Consider the following 7459-nt stretch of genomic DNA (forward strand, 5'->3'; position numbering starts at 1 on the left):
GAGACCTAATACTCGTGACGCTGATTTGGCTACCGTTTTAGTCATTTCGTTGAAGTCTAGGTGTTCGGTGAACAGCAAACCTAAGTAAACGTACTTGTCACTTACTTCCAATTCTACACTTCCACATTTAAAAACGCCACTTGTCCTTACTTTCGAAGGTTGTCTTAAGTGGAGGACAATCTTTGATTTATTTGGGTTGATGTCTAAGGGGTTGTCCATACACCATACGGAAAGCACATTCAACAACATTTGAAGGTCTTCTGGTTAATCCGCTAAGAGCAATAAGTCATCCGTGTAGAGCACATGTTTCACCGTTGATTTCTCCACCGGTAATTTGGCCTTGCAGAACAATTGAAAGGTCGTTGACAAAGAAATTGAGCAAAATCTGGGACAACATACATCCTTGTTTTAAGCCGCACTTCACCTCGAACCAATAAGAAGACATCCCATTAACCACAACTTAGTGTTTCTCGATAGACTGCTCGGATATCCGCATACATGTTGCTGTTGATTCCAGCGCCTTTCCAGCTTATTCCAAAGAATACCCATAATTATAGCGTCATGCGCCTTTCTAAAATTTATAAAGGCACGGAATGTAGACTTTCTTTGAAGTTTTCTTGTTTCAATAATATTTGATAATATGGAGAGATGATATATCGTACTAAGTCCAGGTCGGAAGCCATTATGTAAATCACTGACCACTTCGAGAGTCTAGCACTGAGCACACCACAATACAGTTTGTATACAGCGGATGCTAATATGATACCTCGGTACTGAGTAAGATCACGTGGTCGGTGGTTGAAGATTTTGGAATTCGTTGTATGATTCCCTTCCTCAAAATGTCAGGAATTTTACATGTTTGAAAACAAAAGGTAAACATTCTATGAAGACATGGCATTGCAAAGTCGTTCTTGAAAATTTCCACTGGTACTTCATCAAAACCTAGCGACTTCCCTAGTTTTGCTTTTTAACAGCATGTACGATCTCGTTAGGTATATATCCATGTTTAAAACTGAATTATCTGCATCATTATCGACAGCCATGTTTCCTTTAATTCACTCACCAAGCTGATCAGTTGCGTCAGACACAGGGTTGAGAAGTTTTCTAAAACCGTTCTCCCAGACACTCAATACATCGTCAATATTTGTGTTCAATGTGTCATCTCGGTTTAAAACTTCCATTGGAATAACTTTCAATCTCTCTCTCCCAAGTCCTGATCGACCGATCTCCTTCCAAAAACTTTGCTGATTATTTTCACATAATGACTGAATTTTGTACAGATTGCATCCCATATCTATGTTTAGCCCATTGAACTGCTCGATCAAACTCTCTTCTAGATTCAACGAATTTTGATTTTAACCTTGACCTAGCCTGATAATAAGTTTCCCGCCATTCTCTCTCCGCCCTACACATACAACTACATTGCTTTGTTAGCTGGTCGCTCCATCATGCTTTGATAGCTCTGTTCTTTTTATCACTTCAACCATAACTGATTTTAACTCTCCTATCAGGAATCTGGTCACACATTACTGACTTAATTTTTGACACGGACTCTAAATATAATGAGTTAATTTCGGCATGAATGCGACTGCTACTTTCAAGCGCAGAAATTGTCTCCAATACCAATGCTCGTTTTTTCTCGTCGATGAAAATGTTATGCGGTGCAGCGTCATAATCAATCTTCTAATGTTCAGACTTTGGCCTTTTACGGTATCATCGTCAGAGAGAGCCTCGATATTCCATGACCATTATATAACATAATTATCAGGTACGGTGTGTGTGACGTTAACAGGTCCTATACAACCGGATTGCTGAACTAAATCCCGAGGGAGTATTACTTTAAAATAAGAAAAATCGTTCAACTGTTCGTATGGAAAAAAGCAATAGTCGACAACAGATTGGCCATTCGGAGAATTAAATGTGAACATTTAACAATTAACGTTTATTAAGAAGTATATGATAGCTTCTCCATAGTAGTTTGACTGGAAATCAACCACATGCCTCTCTAGTAAGTTATCAATACCCGAAATTAAATCCTCTTTGTCGGAACATCTACCATTGAAATCACCACACACAAACAGCTTTCCTTCTGTCTGAAATTCATATATTTGGCCAATAATTGTATTAAAAAAACGCGCGAACATTACCGAACGGGATGAATTTTTGGGTGGCAGATAGCACACACAAGTAAACAAAGTTTGGTTGCTCGCGTGTGTAGAAATTTTAAGCCACATGATACCCTTTTAATCGTCCTATATCACCGCGACATGAAATTTCCCCAATAACCCTTTCTTCAATAAAAATCCGACACCTTTTAGATCCGCACTATGATTACTGAAGCACCGATTTTCTATTATTGCCAAACCACAAATCATTGTCTATGCTGATAACATCTGATCCAGTTAGGTGAATGTTCGCTACGCCAATGATATCCAAATTCAGGTGGCTGATACATTTTTACGGATACGCGATTTATTGGGGTTTGCAGTTGTTTTTAATCCACACTAATTCCAAAACACGCACGCAACCTATTGTCTAATTCCAGCATTAGTACAACGTGTTTCCCCTTTGTCCCTGTCAGTTATTGAGCATTCTGCGCCTACTACTTCCGTTTTGTGAGCGATCGTTAGGTTCCAAGTTTGTGATACCTTTGACTGTCCTGTCGCGACTAACACTGAACCTATCGTCTTTACCAAGTTCCTTTAACAAGGTTCTAGTGTTAGCGGCTATCAATAGTTCATCCGGAGACATTTCACTTTCAATGAATACATTCTTATAAAGATTCGAATAGAGTCGCTTTTGCGTTAAGCACTGCCCTTTTTTGGGTTGCGTCGCCTAGAGTAGCGATAATCATGCCCTTGCATTTGTACGTAAGGGAGATTTAAGCCGTCATGCACGAGCGCCCTCACTTTGTTGAGTGTGATATCTAAATCGCTCCTCTCATTTGGGTCATCAGACATATTTTCACATGGATATGATGGGACATTTGGGCAAATATCAACAAGAGAGTCCTTTAAACCCTTTAATTTTCTGTCAAATTCAATGCGCAACTTCTAAGTTCCTCTGTAAGATTCAGATCTAGCATTGCAGCCCCTTTATCAGCGACATTTTTCTCTAAAAGATCAAGTATGTAACACTGGTAAATACTAGCCGCATTATACCGCTTTTTTAGAGAGAACTTTTCTTTAGCTCGATTGGTTGAGCGTCTAGACAAGTCAATGGGAAACATTCTTTTCCGTTGTGCGATATGAAGTTACATTAGTATACCAGGAGATAGCAGTGTTGTTACCCATGTTCTCATTCGATAATATGACATAACTTTTCTTGATTTAACAATATATACATGATTGATGTCGTCAATGAAGAATAAGATGTTTCTAATCCGGGAACACGTGACTTTAGTCTTCGTGTATTTTCCACGGATTCCCGTACGATGTATTTATTATTTGCACTCGTTCCATCGATTTTGAATTTGAGTTAAGATTCTGTTGACGTGGTCTTTTTTATTTTGTTTTCAAAAGCCCACGGCAGACCATTGGAGAAATGCTTATCACGATATTTTCAAACGCAAAAAAAGAGGAGGTAGAGTGAGCAGAAAAATAGAATTCGCATTTAGCAACACCTCTGTTTATCCAGTTGACATTTATAGCATACTCCTCCAATGTTTTAATCTACTATCTGATAAGGGGTTTTATCTGAAGAAAACAGAAGTTTAACATACTCAGTCGAGAATGGAATATGCACTTTACATGTCGATGTTATGACATTTGTTGTCCTCTCTTAAAAAAAGAGAAATTGTTTGATGGAGAACCGCTGTTGATGTGCTATGTCTCCCCGCCAAACGACCGAGTTCCATGCGTTATGTAACTAAAGTCACTGAGGTATCGTTCATCCATCCGACAAACCGAAAATTATTACCCTCAGTCGTCCTATTTACCACTTGGAAAATCATGGAGCCCGAAAGGAATGAAAAACGCAACAGTGAGCTCTCCAACGCTTGGCTATATGGCGATATAAAACACTCGGAAACTATGTAACATTGTCAAGTCAGTCTCGCTAACAAATATATGATACAATGCTATCCATTACATAGTGTAAAATATGACATGTTTAGGAACATAAACACAGAATATGCTTTGCTGATAGATCGACAACCCACTTAAGCAATGGTCCTAATCCTAGGGTTGAGCATACATATATAATATGTTAAAAGGCCGTTTGAGAGAAGACGTTTCATTGGTCAGATCATTGATTGAATGATGGGCCCAATTTCTGTTTCGAATCAATCGTTCTATTCAGGGAACGCTGTAGAACTTATCGCGTTCTGTAGATAGTTAAAACAAATCTTAAGAACGGGTAGACTATTGACTCCTCCACCTCGGAGAACAAGGGCACTAGAGAACTGACAATGGTCCATTATTTTAACTTGAAATGCGTTACACTGTTGATATCGTATGTTATTTTAAACACATGTGCACCAAAAAGATGCATTTTTCACCGAAGTCACGGAGGCCGTGGGTCTATCTATTAATTTCATTTCACTTCGCAATCACATTCCACCTTCAAAAAGTATTTCTATTCAAGTAAAAATTTTCAACATAATGATGGGATTAAACAAGACGTTTACATATGGATGAGAAAGGTACAAAAGTACATTGGAATTTCGTAAAAGGAAGATTTACTGATCGTACCTTTTAGTGGCAAGCTTCTCTGAGTCTTTTTTCATGCGGTTCTGCACTCGATTCTTCCTTTATAAAATGTTTTAAACTGATATAGTTTTTTTCCTGCATGAATTTCAATCACTGTTAGTATTAATTTCATTTGTATGGTAAGGCAGTGACATTTCTGAATCAGCAAGGGTTTAATTTATGAGCCACTGTGTAAACATGCCTTTTTCGTTTAAGAATGATTCCTTCCTATTAATATTTACACGAGAGAACAGTGTTTGTCATCTTCCCAATGAAGCAGCAACTGATTAAGTGATTTAAATATCTGATAATACCAGTTTTCTTACAGGATTCGGAGTGCTACTAATAATTGAACTGTTCCCCCCCCAAAACACACACACACACACACACTCTCTCTCTAATATCAAATTGAGCAACTACGATCCACAATGACAATAAAAAAAGATAAATGTTATATGGATAACCAGTCGCCTACAGCTATGAACATCAGAACAGCTGCACAGGAAAACAAGACTATTTTTACCGATAAATATAGATTTAACACGAAAGTAACTTTCATTGATGGGAGTTTTTATCAACCGTTTCAGAGTGAGTTGGTCGATGCAGCTTAACTCCAAGTGTGCAACGCTATCATAACAAAACACTTAATGTGAATCAAATATTTGATTTAGAACAATTTTTAACCGTTAAAACATTAGAAAATTAATTACTTTTTTTAATCAAGCATGAATTCGAACCTTTTCAATTTGCATTGATTGTGGCAAAAACAAATTCACATGAAGTAAAAGCAAACTACGTAAACAAGCGACAATCCTATTAACAAACACTGTAACCTGTTTTCATCAACTAACAATGTCATAGATATTGGCGGTATTGATGTATTAAGTGTAACTGCCAGGTAAAACAACATGAAAATATCAGTCAACGTTACAACATTAGATTAATCCATTTCCCTATTGAAGTGTCAAAACAATTTTTAATGTTCTGTTGACACCGACGGAAAGCATGTAATGACGAATGGCATGGTTTATGTATTTGAAAACAAAGGTGTAAATTATACTAACTAATGTTATCATTGTTACATTCTTTTTATCAGCGAGGTTATTCTTGGGCCCTTGCGACGAGTCCCGAAATAACGGAGCATCTTTTTGAAACAGTTTAATTAATAAATCGGCTCTCAGGTATCTCATTCTAATTACATATTTTAAATCGCTATTTACTCTTTTATGCATTTTCAAACGGAGTACAGATATTTTTTAGTACTCGTATATGAAATGAAACATCCGTTTGTTTTGCTTTAATATATTATTTCACATTTTGAAAAAAAAATCCATGGACTTCATATGCAGCGACGGCGCGATATCTCCTCAGAAAATTATATTTCAATGTCACTGTTAGATCTGAGAAAAACCCGTCTTAAGCTCTTGTATGAAGTCTGGTGATTCAAGTAGTTTGATGGTTAGGAAGTTGTAGAATTTCTTGGCGACTTGATTCTGTATATCGTGAGTTTGAGGCCCGGATAGAGCACAAGTACAAGTTAAAATGTTGTCTTCCTTCATCAGTTGTGTTACAATGTTCATATAAATAATAAAGACCACACACGAAAAACAATTTTAGATAATGGGAATGTTTCAAACTTTCAAAAGATATCGTTGTCTGTAGAATCTCATCCCATTCAGCAAACCTATCAAGATAAATAGTTTATGTGAAACTAATTGCTTCATTAGGAGTAAATCTATTTGCTTGACAGAGAACCGTCTATTTTGCACTTACAGCATTTAGGACATAATAATTTTTTAATGACGGACTGTAAATCTATAGTTACCTTTATGAGAAACGAAAGGCTTCATTTCACATCAATAACATAAAAACAGATTACATGAAAAAGAAAGGAAGGAAATACTTTATTACCAAAACAGCAAGCAATCATGTACCAGATGCCTGTATATACACCAGAGATTTTTGCAAACATTGGAAACTGATTTGATTAAGAATGACTTAACAATGACAAATATATTGGCAATATTTATGTTTCAATTGGAAGTGTATAGGCAAATGCTATCTGTGTATTGTATTACTTTGTCCTATTTGTTTACTGCATTGTCATAAACAGTATGTTAATGCATTGTTGGTTCTGTTCCAGGGAACGGAACCATTATTTCACCAGCCGCGATATCCTGCCAGATTTTTGAAAATCGTAAGTGAATGCCATGCCATAAAATTAAGGAAGAAGTATCAAATTAAATCTGGACAGATAGTTTGTTTGTGAAGAATTACTTATAGCACCGCGGAAAACGAAAAATTGTAAACATGGCCTTTCTCTCTCAAAATATAAGTCAGTATCAATTTCATTCTATTCTACGGGAATACATATAATGTATCATTAGATCCCATTTACTCTCGTTAGCTCGGTCTTGTCAGGAAATGTATAAAAGATAAATTATTACTTGATAGAAATCAGTTATGCGTATGTGGTTAAAATTTTACAGCATTATTTGCATGTGCTTTTCGATGAATAACTTTCGTAAATTTGATTTCAAAGCAACGGAGGTAGCTGACGCCTGTATATGATTAGTAGAACAAAACACGTGCTTATCATTAGAAATTTGTTGTGTTACTTGTAATGATTCTTTTTAGATAAGATATTACTTAGCATTCAGAATCAGGTCTCTGAACATGTCAGGTTTCTAAACTTGGCATTGGGTAACGGTGATTTCCGGTTGAAAGTTCCTTTATCAAAAGTGTTATTATTATTATTAAATTCTTAAGGG

Source organism: Ylistrum balloti, unplaced genomic scaffold (assembly GCF_031769215.1).
Source record: "Ylistrum balloti isolate Yb309-2 unplaced genomic scaffold, AGI_CSIRO_Ybal_v1 Utg370120, whole genome shotgun sequence".
Taxonomy (NCBI): domain Eukaryota; kingdom Metazoa; phylum Mollusca; class Bivalvia; order Pectinida; family Pectinidae; genus Ylistrum; species Ylistrum balloti.